The sequence below is a fragment of the Balaenoptera musculus genome, chromosome 18 (genome assembly GCF_009873245.2).
Source record: "Balaenoptera musculus isolate JJ_BM4_2016_0621 chromosome 18, mBalMus1.pri.v3, whole genome shotgun sequence".
In the NCBI taxonomy this organism is placed as follows: Eukaryota; Metazoa; Chordata; class Mammalia; order Artiodactyla; family Balaenopteridae; genus Balaenoptera; species Balaenoptera musculus.
Genome location: NC_045802.1, coordinates 59,018,909 through 59,041,672, shown reverse-complemented (window position 1 = coordinate 59,041,672; position 22,764 = coordinate 59,018,909).

The following is a 22,764-nucleotide window of genomic DNA, read 5'->3' as shown; positions in this document are numbered from 1 at the left end:
GGAGTAGCCAACCTTTCTAAAGAGGCCAAAGTTAATCAATATAATGAGATGGTATACAGTAATAGCTAAAAGCTATTTTTTAAAACTTAAAATTGAGGCAGTTAGAAAAAGTGAAGATTTGAAGAAAGAGTTGACAGAATTCAGAGTTGTATCTTTAACCACTGTTAGATAATTATTACTGTCTCCTTCTAGTTTTTGTTGTTCTGGTATGGCTATATTTTTCCACTTCCATTTATCTGTTTGCTTTCAGTTTCATATTCTATTGCAGGATCATCTCTCCCAATTTTAAAATGACTAAAGGTGAGCACTTCCAAAACTTGTCATGCTTCTTTCCTAGCCTCTTGTTTAAGTCCCCTTCCCCTTGTGTATTACAGCTCTGGCTTACTTGAATGTTTTGCTCTTTACAACAATACCCTTATAGTCCAAATCTATGTTGCCAACTTTATTTGAATTACCTCCTTTGCCTTTCTTTGGCTGGTGTCCACTTAATTGAAAGTCACATGTCACTGCCTCAAAAATATTGCCTGAGTCTGGTTCCTGGCTGAAAAAACCTGTGTGATTTTTCATTTCTGAACACAGGCAATTACCAAGGTTTTATCTGTCATGCTTCATGTGGGAAAGTTGCCCTCCCCACATCCGACATGCTGCACAGCCAATTCACAGCCATCTCTAAAGAGAGTTGAGGTCAAGGATTCAGAGTCCCCCATACCATCATGTTCTTCACATACTTGCAGTCTTAGCTCTGTCACCTTTATTCCAAGGTTTCCTTACCTGAGTCACTGGGCAGAGGTTGTACTCAGGCACCACTGCTGAGGACTCCTTATTGGGAAGGGGGTGGGAAGAACAGGAGGCAGGGAAAACCCTGAAGGCCCTTTCCCCTACTCTTAGTACCACAAACTTTTCTACTCATTGATCAGCCCCCAAATCCTTCAAACTCCGCCCCCCCCCCCACACTCTTGTATATTTCACTACCTGTTTTCAATTTTTCTGCCTACTAACTTGACAATCACCTCTGCAGCCGCCATTCTTCACTCCCTCAGGAATATGATGCAAGGATCTTGGCCGTCTTCCATGAATTTCCTAATACTGTGTATAAGCCACACTGTCTCATACTGCCTTGACCATCACAGCAACAAGCCAAGAGGGTAAATGTAGGCCCACATGTCATACGTTTAAATATTTTAGTTATAGAGTAAGCCCTTGTCCCAGGTTGTGTTTCCATGAAGGGTCCTGCTTCCCAGTAATCCCACAGAGAATGAGAATAAAGATGTTTAAGATATAATTACACCATTACCAGAGTCAGCCCTCCCATCTGAGTGATAATGTGGATGTTCTAGACAGATCACGGGCAAGAGTGCTCAGATCCCAAACTCAGGCAGTGACTGGACCTGAAACTTGGATGGAGACTACCAGGTCAAACTGCCCACAAAGTCAGACAAGTTCTCCTCCTTCACATTACCGGTTTCCAATTCAGAACTGCCAGGCAATTCCGCATAGCTCCCAAACTACTTCACACAAGCAGAGAAAGGGAGAAAGCACAGTGGTCTGAGATAACCAGTCTGCCTAGACATTATTAGGGGAATTTGGAGAGCTAACCTTGAAACAAACCCTAGACAGAGACCATAGCCCCCAAAGTCCATTCAGTCATCCTGTAGCCTGGATGGCTACCTTGGTTCATGTTTCCCTCACTTATAATTCCATTTTGCTCAATTGTTAACATTTTTTTCTTCAAAAAATTCCTTAAGTAAGAAAGTCTTTTATGTTTGAGTATTTGTGATATTCAGGGCCTGTTGCCCAAGTCCAAGGACAGTATTGACCTCCAATGCCCTCCCCATTCTAGTGCTGTCATCATGCAGGAATCATTTCCAATTTTCACCATCTTGTAATATAATGTGGACACAGGAGTGCAGTATGTAAAACTCAACTAATTTTGTGTTCCAGGTGGTTAAAGACATAATACTGTAAAAACAGCAAAGTCTACAAATTCACACCCTAGCACTTAATAGGTTCATTGTAAGATAGGTGTGAGATAATGGAAAATATGTATTGGTCCCTGCCCCCGGTTCCTGGCAAATAGCTCCTGAAACCCTAGTAATTTCTTAAGTGAAGACAGCACTAGTGATATCTTTTTTTCTATTATTTTGTCTTTGACTCCAGTTCCTGATACAGAGCTCCTGAAATTCTTACGATCTCCCATGTGATTGAAGTGTTTTTTTGTTCTAATGAATGCCTCCTGGATGAGTGCTGGTCACTGGAAAGACCAAGCCGTGATTAGAAGCCTGGAATATCAGCCCCACATCCCCATGCTCCTGAAATGGAGAAGGGCTGAAAATGGAGCTAAGGATCAATTATGCCTGTGTGATGAAACCTCCATAAAATCCCAAAACTATGGGTTTCAGAGAGCTTACAGGTTGGCAAACCCATCCACATCAGAAGGGCGATGCACCCCAACTCCACCAGGACAGAAGCTCCTGCACCCAGGATCCTCCCAGACACAGCCTTTTGTATCTCTTCATCTGACTATTCTTCTGTATCCTTTATCATATCCTTTGATAGACTGGTAAATGCAAGTGTGTGTTTCCCTGCAGTCTGTGAGATGCTCTAGTAAATTATCCCAAGGAGGAGATCACTGCAACCGTTGAGCTACAGCCTGTTAGAAGCAAAGGTGAGAACCTGGGCTTGCAACTGGTATCTACAGAGAGAGCGAGAGAGAGAGACAGAGAGACAGAGAGAGAGAGAGAGACAGAGAGACAGAGAGACAGAGAGAGAGAGAGAGAGACAGAGAGAGAGAGAGACAGACAGAGAGAGAGAGAAAGAGAGAGACAGAGAGAGAGAGAGAGAGAGAGAGAGAAACAGAGAGAGAGACAGAGAGGGAGACAGATAGAAACAGAGAGAGAGAGAGAAAGAGAGAGACAGAGAGAGAGACAGAGAGAGAGAGAGAGAGAGTGTGTGTGTGTGTCGAGGAAGCAGAGGTGAAGTTTTGTGGGACTAAGCCTTTAACCTGTGGGATCTGACACCATCTCTAGGTAAATAGTGTCTGGACTTAGTTCAATTGTAGAACACCCAGTTGCTGTGTGAGACTTGATCACTGTTGTAGGAAAACATCCCCACACATTCAGTGACCATAAGCATCAGAAGCAAAGTGTTCCGTGTGGTTTTACTGTAAAAGGAGACACACAGTAGTGAAGAATTGTTTTTCCCAACACATGTGGAAAACTAGGTAGGGTTTTACTTTTCATTAGAGAAGTGCTCTACCTATTTAATCTCTGCAGCTTGTTATGAAGTATGTGCTAAGATTTTCCTCCGTATTTCATCATTAATCTAGTAGTAATTTCTAGAACTCAAATACAGTGTGATGGCTAATTTTATGTGTCAATTTGACTGGGCCACGAGGTGTCCAGATATTTGGCTGAACACTGTGGGTGTGTCTATGGGAGTGCTTTGGGATGAGATTGAGATTTAAATTGGCAGACTGAGTAAAGCCAATTGCCCTCTCTAATGTAGGTGGGCCTCAATCAATTGAAGACCTGAAAAGAACAAAAAGGCCTACTGTCCCCTGAGTAGGACAGAGTTCTTCCTGGCTACCTGCCTTCAAACTGGGACAGCAGCTTTTTCCTCCTTTGGATTTGAACTGAAACATTGGCTTTTCATGTCTGTCAAGCCTGCTAACCTTCAGACAGGAACTAAATCACTGGCTCACCAGAGTCTCCAACTTGCAGACTCATCCTGTAAGATCTTGGGACTTACCAACCTCCATAAATGAGCCAATTCCTTACAATAAGTCTCTATATATACTTATTTATATTCCTACATACATGTTTGTATAAATATATTTATACATCTATATGTCCACACATACCCCCTATTGGTGCTTTTTCTCTGGAGAACTCTAATACATACAGCATAACCTTTAACAACTTCTTATAGCTGGTAATGTTCAGTTCTAAGTGAGTCTTCATATATGTAGATATATAAAATATGGTCACTCTAAATTGGTGACAAATTCAAATGATTCTTTAAGTACTTTAAAATTTTTAACTGTTTCTCCCCACAAAGGACCCTGACAAAATACATGAAGTAGAATGTGTGAAAGGAGACAAAAAGGCAACAATGTAGGAGGTTTGGGTTTGGGGCCAATTATGCAGAAGATAATTTTCACTGCCAGAGACCAGTTGATCAAAAGCCCTATAATTAGATGATGTATAAGGCACTAAAAGAAAGAGACTATTATATGTAAATTTAATGCTAGAGCATTTACATAAAAATAATTATCATCATCATGTCTCAAATACTCTACACACAGTCCTTCAACATAATGCTCATGCCCTAACGTAGACCCAGCTGTCTGCCACCAACTCAGAATGGAAGAGGATTTGGAAACACTGGAAGCAACACACAACAAAATAGAAAATTCCGCTGTAAAATTCATTGGCTCTCTTCTCAAGAGTTCTGCTCTTCCTCCTTGATTAGAAAACTTAGCCTTCAATTTTCAATGAAGAAAGGCTAACAAGAGGTGATCAAGAGGTGATCAGAGCTGACCAGAGAACTTCTGTACATAACTTAAGCTATAAATGTCAGAAACAGATCATCCATTTCAAAGTAGACTGAGAAATTTTTTTTCTTTTCAGGCAATTATCAAGACTGGATTCAATATTTGAGGATCTGAGGGAGACCCTTCTCTCTCAGATTCAGTAATGACCTAATAGTTCACGCTTGGCTACTGCAATTGATGTCAATATCATTTAAATCACATATCTTTTCATTTCCCACAAAGTTCTTATATATGAAGGTCAACTTCTTTATCTTCAAAATGGGCGTATTATAATTAGTACTCTGTGTATGTCTACCCTAATTTGGAATGTTATTGACAACACCCTCCCGCCATCCACTTTGCTTACCACACATTAATCATTCTTGAAGGACCAAATAAAATTATCATCTCTAAGAAATTTTCCAAAAAACTGTAATTTATGGTATCTCTCTTCTCCAAATTCTGATATTAATAATCTTAGTGACATTTTAAAAAATAAGACTGTGATAGTAGATACAACAGAGGTAAAATTGGTAAGAGCTTTGTGTGTGTTTAGAAGCAATAAAGAAACTAAAGTACAACACAGTCTTAGAGGACCTGATATCTGCTTTTAGAAGGGAGGAGATGAAAAGGATGTAAAAAGCTACACTAGATCAGAGTGTTCTTGGATACTGTATAGGGTTATGATAAATGGAGCTAAAATACTATACCTATGTGTGAGGCAATGAAGGTCAACATACTACAACAGAATTAAAAGCTCTAAACAAGAATCACACTGAATAACCACACTACAGCCCTAAAACCAACTACTATGAACAATTTATGATATATACATATATACATACAATGATATATACATACAATGAAAAACCATTTATCAATAAAAGCAAATGAGCTATCAAACCATGCAAAATCAGGGATGATTCTTAAATGCATATTCCTAAGTGAAAGAAGCCATCTCAGAAATGTTACATAATATGATTCCATTTACATGGCTTTCTGAAAAATGCAAAACTATAACAACAACAATGAGAAAAGTGGTTTCCAGAGGTTCGGGGAAGGTCTACCATGTGAGCTACAGGGAACTTTTTAGGATAGTGAAAACAATTCTTTATGGTACTATGATGGAAACATGACGCTACTGCTTAAGTCAAAACTCAGAACTTTACAGGACAAAGAGTAAATTTTAATGCATCCAAATTTTAGTCATTTAGGAAGTCAGGGGAAGTAACACAGAAATTCAAACTGTAAGAATCTAATGGTATTACAAATGTATGAAATAACCTCTCTGAAGAGGATGGTGGGAAAGATACTGACCTAAGTAACTTTAGAAATGTATGGAGACTGTAAGACTCAAAGCAAAAGATACTGTACATAAACATACTTAGTTGATAAAGTTGTTTCACACAGGGGTACAGGTTAACAGTTCTGATATTCTTATACATGTTTACTGAAATTGAACAACTAAGTGAATCTCAGGGAGCTGGGGTTACTGCTTTTAGAGTGGGAGGTTAATTAAAAGCGAAGAAACAATGATCTATGAGGTGATGGATTAGAGTGGGAGACATCCGTATGACTTATGTTTAAAGTAGTATTATGGGCTGAATTATGTCCCTTCAAAATTCTTATGTTGAAGCTGTAATTCCCAGCTCCTCAGAATATGAGAGCATCTGGAGATAATCACCTCTTAAAGGTCCTAAATTAAAATGAGGCAGAGGGTCCACGTTGGCCAAGTCAAAATGTCCATCTGCACCTAGCTGCAGAACAAGGAGCAGGTGATTGAGGCCCTCCGCAGGGGCAAGTTCAAGTTCCCTGGCTGCCAGAAGATCCACATCTCCAAGTAGTGGGGATTTACTAAGTTTAATGCGACGAATTTGAAAACATGGTGGCAGAAAAGTGGCTTATCCCGGATGGCTGTGGGGTCAAACACATCCCTAATCATGGCCCCCTGGACAGATGGCGGGCCCTGCACTCATGAAAGCCTTGGCACTGTCCCCTCCTTACTCATGCCCACCAATAAATCCTACTTTCTTGTCAAAAAATAAAATAAAATAAAATAAAATAAAATAAAATAAAATAAAATAAAATAAAATAAAATAAAAAATAAAATAAGGCAAAGTGAAAACATGCAAAATATCTCAATATGTTTTTGATTACTTCATAAAATTTTAATATATTTGGTTAAATTTCCCAGTTTTGGCTTTTTTAAAAATGTGGCTATTGGTAATTTTTTAAATGTATCTGACTCATATTTCCATCAGTACTGCTTTAGACCTTCAGAAATATTCAGAAAATATCGAATATTTTTAACACACTAAACAGCTTGTTTCAAACAGACCAAAGAATTTGCTGAGAACATCTCATTCTAAGGAGTCAAAATGTAATTTGCCAGATTAAAGAGTCAGAAGTCCTCCAGTAAAGACACCCGTTGGTATCAGATATCAATTCTATCATGTTATCTACTACTACATAACAATCTGTCAAAAACGTAGTAGCCTACACAACATTTACTTATTATTCTGCAGTCTCAGCTGGGCTGAGCTAATTCGTTGCTCTGGTTCATTGCTTAAGGTGTCTCATTGGTCTGTAGTCCTCCAGAGACTCGAGTAGGGCCAAAGAAGCCAAAAAGGCTTCCATCAAATACCTAGCATTGAGGTGCCAGATGTGGACCAGACAACTCTCTCTCCAGGTGGTCTCTCCAGCAGGGTATTCCTGGACCTCTTCAGCATGGTGCCTCAGGATTCCAAGAGAGTAAGTGGATGCTACCAGGTCTTTTAAGGTTTATGCCCATATCTGAGAGCTTCACTTCTGCCCCATCCTATTGGTCTCAATGCAGGGTGTTCCCAGATAGAAGGGTAGGAAACAAATCCAACATATATGGAAATAATTTAACAGTCGTTTTTAGAAATGATGTACCACATCACTAAATATGTGCTGATTTTCAAACTATTTGACTACAGAAAATGTCACATTTTTTTCAAAAAAAGCATAATCACATCTTTTAATTTTTCTTGAAAAAATGCATGACTGTCAAAGTAATTTACTGGATTTAAATAAGACCATATATTTGTGCAAGTAACTATATGATTGACATTCAAAAATCTTCAAATCGGAGATTAATAGAAGAGCTTAAAAATAAATGTCAGACATTTATTTTTAAAGGTTCAAAAGCTCAACTTAAGATACCATGAGCTTGTTAACATTTGTGAAAATTGATATTTTTGTGGTAATATACATTAGTCTAAACAATTTTCCTTGATGTTACTAGATCTTAGAACTGACTGCCTGACTTATGTAATGAATACGTGAGACTTCTAAGAAAGACTATGCTGCTTTTTTTTTTTTTTAATTTATTTATTTATTTAATTTTATTTTGGGCTATGTTGGGTCTTCATTTCTGTGCGAGGGCTTTCTCTAGTTGCGGCGAGCGGGGGCCACTCTTCATCGCGCTGCGCGGGCCTCTCACTATCGCGGCCTCTCTTGTTGCGGAGCACGGGCTCCAGACGCGCAGGCTCAGTAGTTGTGGCTCACGGGCCCAATTGCTCCGTGGCATGTGGGATCTTCCCAGACCAGGGCTCGAACCCGTGTCCCCTGCATTGGCAGGCAGATTCTCAACCATTGTGCCACGAGGGAAGCCCTATGCTGCTTTTAAAAATCGTTCATATTTCTTGTAAGTAAAAGATAACTACTTTGGGGAAAAAGGTTTTATTGCTACCTATTGCAAAAGCAACTTTTCTATTTTATAATGTCGAATTTCCTTATTAAACATGTAACAAATTATTCACTTTTATCAAAATCCCCTCCTTTCTAACTATACAAATTAACCTCCAATACCTTTGAAAACATTTAAATGGATCCTATGTCACTGTCTTTTCCCAAAAAGGGAAAGACAGGAGTTAAGCCTTCCACATCATGAAAGAAAAATATGTACAGACTTTTACTGAATAGAGAAGGTCTCAGCTCTGGGGAATTCCAACATTAAGAGGTCAGGGAAGTGAGGAACGAAAAGGACAAGAAGAGCAGCTAGTGATACTGGAGATAAAACCACGGAAGTGCAGTATGCTGAAAGTCAAAGGAACAAAGTGTTTCAAGGAGGACTGAATGAATGAGCAGAGTACTCCATCAAATACCAAATGATCAAGATTAAGGAGAACTGAAAATTGACCACTGGATTTATCAATTCAGCGGGTACTGTTGACCAGAATAAAAGCAATTCTGTTAAATGGGTTAGAATGGGTTCAACAGAAAAATGGAGCTGTGAATTGGAGTTGCACTAATGTCCAATATATGTTTTACTGAGTGAGTATATTTGAGAAAAAACCGAGAAATCCATTTAGGATGTTCTTTATTGTGCATGAAGGACTATGAGGATGGTTAAAGTAGAGAAATAGGACAAAAAATAGTACCTCAGTTTTAGACATATTGACTAAAAGTAAAACGTAGCAGAAAACTGAAAATATATACCGCACACTTAAAATGGTATCAACTATGCATCAGCAAATGAGTGCACATGCTCAAACCAAGCTGATGTCTGCTTTTGTAAATAACGTTTTATTGCAACTCAGCCACACTCATTTATTTGCATATTGTCAGTGGCTTCTTTCACACAGCACCAGAGTCGAGTGGTGTGACAGACCATATGGTCCAAAAAACAAAGTATTTACTATCTGGATCTTTACAGAAAAGTTTAGCCAACCCCCTGTGTAAACTCTGTCATGAAGATCGCAAGCTGGACTGCTAATGTAGTTAATAATTTAACTAAAATGCTGTTAATAACTAAAAGCTATAATATGTATGATGAAAATGATTCATTTGTTTGTTTTCAAGTGGTCAAACAGCTCAGTTCATACATCCTGGAGAAAATCCTGGAGATTTTCATTCTAGCTAAAAATTCCAAAACCATCTGAAAACAGCATCAATATTTTAAATAAAAAGTTATGTTTGATACTGAAAGATGGAGTATGTCAATGAATGGTTAGCTTAGTTGTGAAACATTCATGAATTGAAAATTTTAAGGCTTTAATTAACTTTGAAAATCTGATCACTGTAGTACTAATGCAAACTTCTATTATCCCTAAAAGACCCTCAAAACCAGAATAATTATGAATGGATACAAATGACATCTCAAATTTTCTCTAGCAGGGAGAAGTTAGTTGCTTCAATCACAACATACAACGTTATAGTGAAGTCTTTATGATAGCAATGATCGTGATGTATAGAGCATCTTTAAAATATAAGACTACATGAAAAATCTATGGTGATAAATAATTCTTACACACTAAAAGGAAAGTAGACATTTGTTGAAATATTTTTATCATCTCCATAAAAGTTTGAAACCCTTTACATATAATAGGACATATACTTTTGGTATCTCATTGTTAAGGACTCAAGTTAAAAGTGTTAAAATCTATAAGTGAATACCCAGCTATATCATGATTATTTTCCACCACTAAGTTGTCAAGGGTTATTTATGTAAGCAATTACCCTAATATATAAGACAATAATTTCCCTGTTCAACTTTTTAACATATTATTTTTTTAATTTATTGAACAAAGAATATCTCTTTTATTTAGGTTAGTGCCTTAATTAGAACGATATTCCTCAAACTGTAAAGTAACAGTACAATTTAAAAAAAAAAAAAATGAAACCAAGACAAAAGATTAATTTTGAAGCAGGAATTCATCACAGTTAAACCTACTGAGATAAGACATTTAATTAGAACCCTCACAACAGAGGCAGAGTTAATATAAATAAAAGCTTCCAAGGTCTTCACTAAATTAACTAAATTGTGTTAGCATTTTACAAAATCTTTGCCTGAAAAATGTTTGACATAACTCATGTCTACTGACTTTGAAGAGTTAACCTTCTGTGCTAAGTGTGCAAGTAACGTAGACAAAGTACTATTCCAAAGCTATATATTTGTCGAATGATGGTCCCTTTAAATTTCATAAAAGTCCTTCACAGAAAATAAGCTTCACTCTAGTGTAAATTACATTGATCCACAATCCTTAGAAACTGACACAAAAAAAGTTACTAAAATACTCAGACACACCCTACTAGCTAGAGAAATTCCTGATGCTCTGTGAAAATTTAGCTATGAGTTCTGAGGAATTCCTCAGTGCACTGCAAAAATTTATTCCAGGTTTTATACCACAGAAGGCTCTTGAACTCCTCATTGACCTGCTATCTAAAGTGTAGTCCATAGACCACTCTTGTATTGGATAACATTATATATATTCAGTGTAGTTTTCTCCATATGTTTAATTGGAACAAAATTTCTTAATTATTATATTTTAGACTTGAAGGAAAATGGCAAATAATTTTTTAGTTTATCTAGCAAACCAAAGTATTACTTTTGAATTTTGATTTTAGAGCAACACGATAATTAACTTGACATTTAATAATGTTGGCTATTTTAAATATATTCATATTTGTTTTCTGAATAGTCATCTGTGCCATCTATTTTGGACTTAATTCCACTCTGTGCTGTATTAGCTTTAAATGTCTCATTAAAATGAGATTTAGAACTCAGTTTGAAAGTACCCTGGCATTTTGATCTATATTGTACATTTCCTGTACATACCTCAGGCACCTATCAGTGTGACAACACAGGAGTTCCTAAAGGAAACATTTCTTGCAGGTTTCAGGAAAACTGCTCTGTTCCTGAATAGCTATGTTGCATTGGATGCTTAAAATCTTCATTTACACCCCAACCTTAAAAATATTCTTGATAGAGAACATTTCTAGCTCTACACTGTAGTTGTTAATACACTCACCCTCATTTTTTCTTTACAATATTGTAACTTGAGTCATCTCAAGATTAACTACTAACTCTTTTCTCCTAGTGCTATCTAAAAGAAATCTAGGACTAGGCTTCAGAAAAGATATTTTCCATCTGCTAATACAGGAAATACCTGCATAATAAAGAGACAAAAACGTTTTCTCTTAAGCTATATCTAATACAAAGGCACACAGTACTCTGAATAAAAAGTTCCTTGCATATTACTTCTTAAAAAGCAGTACCATGGGACAATGAGAGTTCATTAACAGTTGCAATTAGTTTGCTCCCATCCCCTCAGCCCAGGCCCTGCCCTCTGGAGCCAATGAGGTAGCCCTGCTTTTGGTAACCAAGGAGAAGCCTCTTTTGGGGTCATCCTTCCCTTTTCTTAAGGGATAACGAATTCACAGATAAAGAGCTCTATGAGCCTATTTTATGGGTCAAAAATCTCAGAAGTCGAAAGACCTTCTAGATGGTGGAAGAATAAGATGCGGAGATCACCTTCCTCCCCACAAATACATCAGAAATACATCTACATGTGGAACAACTCCTACAGAACACCTACTGAACGCTGGCAGGAGACCTCAGACCTCCCAAAAGGCAAGAAATTCCCCACGTACCCGGGTAGGCAAAAGAAAAAAGAAAAAACAGAGACAAAAGAATAGGGACGGGACCTGCACCTCGGGAGGGAGCTGTGAAGGAGGAAAAGTTTCCACACACTAGGAAGCCCCTTCGCGGGCAGAGACTGCGGGTGGCGGAGGGGGGGAGCTTCAGAGGCACGGAGGAGAGCACAGCCACAGGGGTACGGAGGGCAAAGCGGAGAGATTCCCGCACAGAAGATCGGTGCCAACCAGCACTCACCAGCCCGAGAGGCTTGTCTGCTCACCCGCCAGGATGGGTGGGGGCAGGGAGTTGAGGCTCCGGCTTCAGAGGTTGGATCCCAGGGAGAGGACTGGGGTTGGCTGCAGGAACACAGCCTGAAGGGGGCTAGTGCGCCACAGCTAGCTGGGAGGGAGTCCAGAAAAAACTCTGGACCTGCCGAAGAGAACCTACCTAAGAGGCAGAGGACCACTATTTTGGGGTGCACGAGGAGAGGGGATTCAGAGCCCCGTCTAAACAAGCTCCAGAGATGGGCGCAAGCCGCAGCTATCAGTGCAGACCCCAGAGACGGGCATGAGACGCTAAGGCTGCTGCTGCAGCCACCAAGAAGCCTGTGTGCGAGCACAGGTCACTATCCACACCTCCCCTCCCGGGAGCCTGTGCAGCCCGCCACTGCCAGGGTCCCGTGATCCAGGGACACCATCCCAGGGAGAACGCACAGAGCGCCACAAGCTGCTGCAATGTCATGCAGGCCGCTGCCGCCGCAGGCTCGCCCTGCACTCCGTACCCTTCCCTCCCCCCGGCCCGAGTGAGCCAGAGCCCCCAAAGCAGCTGTTCCTTTAACCCCGTCCTGTCTTGAGCGGGAACAGACACCCTCAGGCGACCTACACACAGAGGCGGGGCCAAATCCAAAGCTGAACCCTGGGAGCTGTGCGAACAAAGAGGAGAAAGGGAAATTTCTCCCAGCAGCCTCAGGAGCAGCAGATTAAATCTCCACAATCAACATGATGTACCCTGCATCTGTGGAATACCTAAACAGACAACAAATCATCCCAAAATTGAGGCGATGGACTTTGGGAACAACCATATATATTTTTTTTTCCTTTTTCTCTTTTTGTGACTGTGTATGTGTAGGCTTCCTTGTGTGATTTTGTCTGTATAACTTTGTTTTACCATTTGTCGTAGGGTTCTGTCTGTCCATTTGTTTTTTTTTTTAGCATAGTTTTTAGCGTTTGTTATCATTGGAGCATTTGTTTCTTGGTTTGGTTCCTCTCTTCTTTCTTTCTTTTTTTTTCTTATTTTTTATTTTTCTCATTTTTAAAAATAATTTTCTATTTTAATAACTTAATTTTATTTTATTTATTTAGTTATTTTCTTCTCCCTTTTCTTCAGAGCCATGTGGCTGACAGGGTCTTGGTGATCCAGCCGGGTGTCAGGCCTGTGCCTCTAATGTGGGAGAGCAGAGTTCAGGACATTGGCCCACCAAAGACATCCCAGCTCCACGAAATATCAAATAGCAGGGCTCTCCCAGACATGTTCATCTCAATGCTAACACCCAGCTCCATTCAAGGACCAGCAAGCTACAGTGCTGGACACCCTATTCAAACAACTTGCAAGAGAGGAATACAACCCCACCCGTTAGCAGAGAAGCTGCCTAAAATCATAATAAGTTCACAGACACCCCAAAACACACCACCTGGCGCAGTCCTGCCCACCAGAACAACAAGATCCAGCCTCATCCACCAGAACACAGGCACCAGCCCCCGCCACCAGGAAGCCTACACAACCCACGGAACCAACCTTACCCACTGGGGGCAGACACCAAAAAACACGGGAACTACAGACCTGCAGGCTGCGAAAAGGAGACCCCAAACAGTAAGTTAAGCAAAATGAGAAGACAGAGAAATACACAGCAGATGAAGGAGCAAGGTAAAAACCCACCAAACCAAACACGTGAAGAGGAAATAAGCAGTCTACCTGAAAAAGAATTCAGATTAATGACAGTAAAGATGATCCAAAATCTTGGAAACAGAATGGAGAAAATACAAGGACCTAGAAGAACTAAAGAGCAAACAAACAATGATGAACAACACAATACGTGAAATTAAAATATCTCTAGAACGAATAAATAACAGAATAACTGAGGCAAAAGAATGGATAAGTGACCTGGAAAATAAAAGAGTGGAAATAACTACTGAAGAGCAAAATAAAGAAAAAAGAATGAAAAGAATTGAGGACAGTCTCAGAGACCTCTGGGACAACATTAAACACACCAACATTCAAATTATAGGGGTCCAAAAAGAAAAAGAGAAAAACAAAGGGACTGAGAAAGTATTTGAAGAGATTATAGTTAAAAACTTCCCTAATATGGGAAAGGAAATAGTTAATCAAGTCCAGGAAGCACAGAGAGTCTCACACAGGATAAATCCAAGAAGAAGCACGCCAAGACACATATTAATCAAACTATCAAAAATTAAATACAAAGAAAAAATATTAAAAGCAGCAAGGGAAAAACAACAAATAACATACAAGGGAATCCCCATAAGGTTGATCTTTCAGCAGAAACTCTACAAGCCAGAAGGTAGTGGCAGGACATATTTAAAGTGATGAAAGGGAAAAACCTACAACCAAGATTACTCTACCCAGCAAGGATCTCATTCAAATTCGATGGAGAAATTAAAACCTTTACAGACAAGCAACAGCTAAGAGAATTCAGCACCACCAAACCAGGTTTACAACAAATGCTAAAGGAACTTCCCTAGGCAGGAAATACAAGAGAAGGAAAAGACCGACAATAACAAACCCAAAACAATTAAGAAAACGGTAATCAGAAAATACATACCAATAATTGCCAAAAATGTAAATGGATTAAATGCTTCAACCAAAAGACATAGACTGGCTGAATGGATACAAAAACAAGACCTGTATATATGCTGTCTACAAGAGAACCACTTCAGACCTAGGGACACATACAGACTGAAAGTGAGGGGATGGAAAAAAGATATTCCATGCAAAGGGAAATCAAAAGAAAGCTGGAGTAGCAATTCTCATACCGGACAAAATAGACTTTAAAAGAAAGACTATTACAAGAGACAAAGAAACTACATGATGAACAAGGGATCAATCCAAGAAGAAGATATGACAATTATAAATATTTATGCACCCAAAGTAGGAGCACCTCAATACATAAGGCAAATGCTAACAGCCATAAAAGAGGAAATTGACAGTAACACAAAAACAGTAGGGGACTTTGTAACACCCCACTTTCACAAATGGACAGATCATCCAAAATGAAAATAAATAAGGAAAAACAAGCTTTAAATGATACATTAAACAAGTTGAACTTAATTGATATTTATAGGACATTCCATCCAAAAACAACAGAATACACTTTCTTCTCAAGTGCTCATGGAACATTCTCCAGGATAGATCATATCTTGGGTCACAAATCAAGCCTTGGTAAATTTAAGAAAACTGAAATCATATCAACTATCTTTTCTGACCACAACGCTATGAGACTAGATACCAATTACAGGAAAAAATCTGTAAAAAATAAAAACACATGGAGACTAAAGAATACACTACTTAATAACCAAGAAAGAGATCACTGAAGAAATCAAAGAGGAAATCAAAAAATACCTAGAAACAAATGACAATGAAAACACGACGACCCAAAACCTATGGGATGCAGCAAAAGCAGTTCTAAAAGGGAAGTTTATAGTAATACAATCCCACCTCAAGAAACAAGAAACATCTCAAATAAACAACCTAACCTTACACCTAAAGCAATTAGACAAAGAAGAAACAAAAAATCCCAAAATTAGCAGAAGGAAAGAAATCATAAACATCAGATCAGAAATAAATGAAAAAGAAATGAAGGAAACAAGAGCAAAATAGCTGGTTCTTTGTGAAGGAAAACAACACTGATAAACCATTAGCCAGACTCATCAAGAAAAACAGGGAGAAGACTCAAATCAATACAGTTAGAAATGAAAAAGAAGTAACAACTGACATTGCAGAAATACAAAATATCATGAGAGATTACTACAGGCAACTATATGCCAATAAAGTGGACAACCTGGAAGAAATGGACAAATTCTTAGAAAAGTACAGGCTTCCGAGAGTGAACTAGGAAGAAATAGAAAATATAAACAGACAAATCACAAGCACTGAAATTGAGACTGTGATTAAAAATCTTCCAACAAACAAAAGCCCAGGACCAGATGGCTTCACAGGCGAATTCTATCAAACATTTAGAGCAGAGCTAACACCTATCCTTCTCAAACTCTTCCAAAATATAGCAGAGGGAGGAACACTCCCCAATTCATTCTACGAGGCCACCATCACCCTGATACCAAAACCAGACAACGATGTCACAAAGAAAGAAAACTACAGGCCAATATCACTGATGAACATAAACGCAAAAATCCTCAACAAAATACTAACAAACAGAATCCAACAGCACATTAAAAGGATCATACACCATGATCAAGTGGGGTTTATCCCAGGAATGCAAAGATTTTTCAATACACGCAAATCAATCAATGTGATACAACATATCAACAAACTGAAGGAAAAAAACCATACGATCATCTCAAGAGATGCAGAAAAAGCTTTTGACAAAATTTAACTCCCATTTATGATAAAAATCCTGCAGAAAGCAGACACAGAGGAAACTTACCTCAACATAATAAAGGCCATATATGACAATCCCACAGCCAATATCCTTCTCAATGTTGAACAACAGAAAGCATTTCCACTAGCATCAGGAACAAGAAAAGGTTGCCCACTCTCACCACGATTATTCAACATAGCTTTGGAAGTTATAGCCACAGCAATAAGGGAAGAAAAAAAAAAAAAGGAATCCAAATCGGAAAGGAAGAAGTAAAGCTGTCACTGTCTGCAGGTGACATGATACTATACATAGAGAATCCTAAAGACTCTACCAGAAAACTACTAGAGCTAATCAATGAATCTGGTAAAGTAGCAGGATACAATATTAATGCACAGAAATCTCTTGCATTCCTATACACTAATGATGAAAATTCTGAAAGAGAAATTAAGGAAACACTCCCGTTTACCACTGCAACAAAAAGAATAAAATACCTAGGAATAAACCTACTTAAGAAGACAAAAGACCTGTATGCAAAAAACTATAAGACACTGAGGAAAGAATTTAAAGATGACACAAACAGGTGCAGAGATATACCATGTTCTTGGATTGGAAGAACCAACACTGTGAAAATGAATACACTACCCAAAGCAATCTACAGATTCAATGCAATACCTATCAAACTACCAATGGCATTTTTCACAGAAATAGAACAATAAATTTCTCAATTAGTATGGAAACACAAAAGGCCCCCAATAACCAAAGCAATCTTGAGAAAGCACAACGGAGCTATAGGAATCAGGCTCCCTGACTTCACACTATAATACAAAGCTACAGTAATCAAGACAGTATGGTTCTGGCTCAAAAACAGAAGTATAGATCAATGGAACAGGATAGAAAGCCCAGAGATAAACCCACGCACATATGGTCACCTTATCTTTGACAAAGGAGACAAGAATATACAATGGAGAAAAGACAGCCTCTTCAATAAGTGGTGCTGGGAAAACTGGACAGCTACATGTAAAAGAATGAAATTAGAACACTCCCTAACACCATACACAAAAATAAACTCAAAATGGACTAAATTCCTAAATGTAAGGCCAGACACTATCAAACTCTTAGAGGAAAACATAGGCAAAACACTCTTTCACATAAATCGCAGCAAGATCCCTTTTGACCCACCTCCTAGAGAGATGGAAATAAAAAGGAAAATAAACAAATGGGACCTAATGAAACTTAAAAGCTTTTGCACAGCAAAGGAAACCATAAACAAGACGAAAAGACCACCCTCAGAATGGGAGAAAATACTTGCAAATGAAGCAACTGACAAAGGATTAATCTCCAAAATATACACTACACTATTTACAATAGCCAGGACATGGAAGCAACCTAAGTGTCCATTGACAGATGAATGGATAAAGAAGATGTGGCACATATATACAATGGAATATTACTCAGCCATAAAAAGAAATGAAATGGAGGTATTTGTAATGAGGTGGATGGAGTTAGAGTCTGTCATACAGAGTGAAGTAAGTCAGAAAGAGAAAAACAAATACAGTATGCTAACACATATATATGGTATCTAAGGAAAAAAAAAAAGGTCATAAAGAACCTAGTGGCAAGATGGGAATAAAGACACAGACCTACTAAAGAATGGACTTGAGGATATGGGGAGGGGGAGAGTTGAGATGTGACAGGGTGAGAGAGTGTCATGGACATATATACGCTACCAAATGTAAAATAGATAGCTAGTGGGAAGCAGCCACATAGCACAGGGAGATCAGCTCGGTGCTTTGTGACCGCCTGGGGGGGTGGGATGGGGAGGGTGGGAGGGAGGGAGAGGTGGGAGGGAGGAGATACGGGGATATATGTATATGTATAGCTGATTCACTTTGTTATAAAGCAGAAACTAACACACCATTGTGAAGCAATTATACTTCAATAAAGATGTTTAAAAAAAAAAAAATAGAGAAATGCAAATCAGAACTACAATGAGGTATCACCTCACACCAGTTAGAATGGGCATCATCAGAAAATCTACAAACAACAAATGCTGAAGAGGATATGGAGAAAAGGGAACCCTCTTGCACTGTTTAGTGGGAATGCCAGTTGTTAGAGCCACTATGGAGAACAGTATGGCGGTTCCTTAAAAAACTAAAAGCAGAATTACCATATGATCCAGCAATGCCACTACTGGGCATATACCCTGAGAAAACCATAATTCAAAAAGACACATGCACCCCAATGTTCACTGCAGCACTATTTACAATAGCCAGGTCATGGAAGCAACCTAAATGGCCATCAACAGACGAATGGATAAAGAAGTTGTGGCACATATATACAATGGAATATTACTCAGCCATAAAAAGGAACGAAATTGGGTCATTTGTAGAGACGTGGATGGATCTAGAGACTGTCATACAGAATGAAGTAAGTCAGAAAGAGAAAAACAAATATAGTATGTTAATGCATATATGTGGAACCTAGAAAAATGGTACAGATGAACTGGTTTGCAGGGCAGAAGTTGAGACACAGATGTAGAGAACAAACATATGGACACCAAGGGGGGAAAGCGGCAACGGGTGGGGGTGGTGTGATGAATTGGGAGACTGGGATTGACATGTATACGCTGATGTGTATAAAGTTGATGACTAATAAGAACCTGCTGTATAAAAAAATAAATTAAATAAATAAATAAAATAGATAACCACGAGGATCTGTAAAAATAAATAAATAAATTTAAAAAAAATTCTTAAAAGACAGCATATCACAAGAGACTAAGGCAGAAGCAAACATGAAAATCCAGCTGTGCTCCTTTAAGCTAGGTAGTAGAGTCTTGCAAAACAACTTGTTATTTTAGAAGTTATACTCTATAGAAATATTACCATGCAATTGACAATGTTTTTAAATTAAAGTAACATAATATTTCTCACTTTTAGTTTTTATATGATATAGACAGTTGTAACTCAAACAGCAGCTCTTTGGAATTTCCAAAGATTCTTAAGAGGGAAAAGGATTCTAAAGGTTGAAACCATGAAGACCACCCATTTAGAGAAACGAGAGGAAAAGCAGATGAGAAAGTGAATATATAGCTGTTCTGGGAACTATGTATATATAATGATAGTAGCTATTGATACACAGAGCTGACTGCTAAAAAAAAAAAAAAGCAGCATACCAGGTGTTAAGATACATGCGCTATCAAAAAGTAACAACAAACCTGGCTTAAAAGTCATTGTGATGGTTAAAGCCTTAAAATGGCTCTTGGGCCTCCGATCATCCTTGGCAAGAGCCAAGAAAATATAGTTCCCCAGTCAAGGCATAGTTCCTTTGCCCAGTTCCAATACTGTCAGCAAGAGAGTGGATAGGGAACAATTTCCCAGAGAGTGTATTTGAGCCTAGAGAGAAAAGTGAACCAATGCTTACTGCATATCTGTTGAGGGCATCTTTATTTAGTCCTCAAAACAATTCTCTCAACAAAATATTTTAGCCCTTTTATATAAAAAAATTAAGACACAACAAATTAAAGCAACTTGCCTAAAATCACATGGGTAATAAGTTGTGCAGACAGCATTTAAGCCAGTGTTATATTAGATGACCATCTTTACTCATTAAGATATGCTTATTTGTTCATTTATTCAGCACATTTTGAATAGCTATTCTATAAACAGCACAGTATATGAAACTAATTAGCAAAAAAGCAATAATAATCTCGGATTTTGCCTTCAAGTAATTTATAGGCTCACAGGGATGTAAGACATGCACCTGAATATCTGTAATACAGAAAATATGAAGTAATTGATGGGTTTGTACAAAATAATAACCTTCAATGAAGGATTATCAGAAGAGATTGATGAAAAAGTCATCCTGGTAAAATGCTTTTATTGTTAACATATGACTCCATTTCATTTTTTTCCTCCAAAGTCCAGTTAGTGTCTTGATATGTTAACCATGTAAAAAAAAAATCTATTTGCTAGAACAACAAGAGTTATTTGGACGGAGAAGTGGTGGAAGGATATGCCAACGAGCAACAATGCTTTTTAGTTAAGGTTAAAGAATGTGTGAATATCACCATGTATGCAAGGAACTAATTTTTTATTACTCTGATCTGAAAAGTGAGAAAACTACAATTACAAATTTAAAGCAAACTTAGGATTACAGTGAGGCATAGTGTGTGATGCAAAAGAGGCCATGAGGAGAATTATGATATTTTCATTTTAGAAACACGGTGCCTGTGTTCAGAGATTCACCTTCTATAGGACACGTAAATATTCAACATAACATCATGTAGTGAGAAAAAAATAGAGCAGAGTAAGGGAAGTAAGAGTGATGGAGGAGCTTCTCTGAGGTGAGATTTGGGCAGAGAACTGAATAAAGGAAGTACTATGTGACAACACCAGGGAAAAGCTTCCTAGGCAAAGGGACCTGCAAGTGTTAAATCCAAGAGGAGAATGATGGTGCAGATAATGGGCACTTTTCCACGGGGGCAGTTCCTTCAGGATCTTTCCCCTTAAAGCTGCCCTGCTGGATTTTGTTCTTTACTAGATTACTGCCTGCTTCTACAATAGGTTCCCAGAAACTACTGTTTATTAAGGCCTTAAACTGTGCAGGGAATTTTCATCTGTGCTATTGTCAAGACACACACGGTCATTACAGTATTGCGATCACCATTTCACCAATGAGAAAAATTAGATGATTTGCCCAAGACAACAACTGTGGAACTTGGATTTGAATTCAGTGGTTTACCTCAAAGCCCTCTCTCTCTCGAATGAAATGCCCAATGAAGTTTTATTTTTTCAAACAGCCAGGCCTCAAAAAGGATTCTAGAAACTAGACTGAGACCAATCTTACGGACATTGGGAAAGTGACTACTGAACACTGGTGTGAACAGGGAAGAGACGAGGAATTTCACAGCGTGCAACTCTTTCACTTTCCCTGAATCATGAGTACTTTATGGAAGACTGATGAGGACTACACCATGGTCCTCATTCAAACACTCCCAGGATACAGGCATCCAAAAATTCCAGGGCTTGAAGCATGCACATTTTGAAGTACGCAAAACATTTTAGTTGAAGAACAGAACTCATGGTTGGTGGGAGTGACAATTCCAGACTGTCCTTTGCTGTATAAATAAAAATTGTAGGCTGTTAATCATTTTACACTCTGTGTAAACTTCTGTAGTTACCAAATATACTTGCCCAAATGTGAGAACATCCCATATATGGAGAAGGAGCAGTTCAACAGTTTGTTGGAGGCTGTCCACCTCCTTCAAATATCCTGTGCTCATGTACACCATGGAACACAGGCCTTTTGAGCACAGTGAGACCTGAAACTGCTTTACTTTGGAAGCAGGTATGTGGTCGAACTTGAGGCAAAACAGGCAGGAAAAAACATGAAAGAATCTTCTATCTTCAAGATCCAGGTCTGGGCCATTCACTGATTTGTATGCCCCAGTGTCTTTGCAGTTAAAAGCAAATTGGGTTTGTGTCGTTTCTTCAGATTTACAAATGTATTTATCCAGTTTAGTAAATGGGTACTTTTAAAAAGTAAAATATTTGCCATGATTATGACAAAAGTTAACTGTGTTTTATATAAAGAGTTCATTTCAATAAATGATATTATACACAGAAAACCTAAAGACTCCACCAAAAAGTGGTGAGAATAAACAAATTCAGTAAAGTTGCAGGATCAATACAAAGTCAATACATAAAAATCCTAAAAATTGAACAGAACCACGAAAGACCTCCAAATAGCCAAAGCAATCTTAAAGCTGGAGGCATCATGCTCTCTGATTTCAAGCCATACTACAAAAGCTACAATAATCAAAACATTATTGTACTGACTGGCACAAAAATGGACACACAGATCAATGAAACAGAATAGACAGCCCAGAAATAAACCCACACTTATATGGTCAATTGATCCACAACAAAGAAGACAGGAATATACAATGGGGAAAAGACAGACTCTTCAATAAACGGTACTGGGAAAACTGGACGGCTACATGCAGAAGAATCAAACTGGACTACTTCTTCACACCATATACAAAAATAAATTCAAAATGTACTAAAGAATTAAACATAATACCTAGAACCATAAAACTTTTAGAAAACAAAGGCAGGATACTTACATCAGTCTTAGTAATATTTTTGGTATCTGGTTCTTCAGACACGGGAAACAAAAGCAAAAACAAATGGGACCACAAACTAAAAAGCTTTTGCACAGTGAAGGAAACTATCAAGAAAA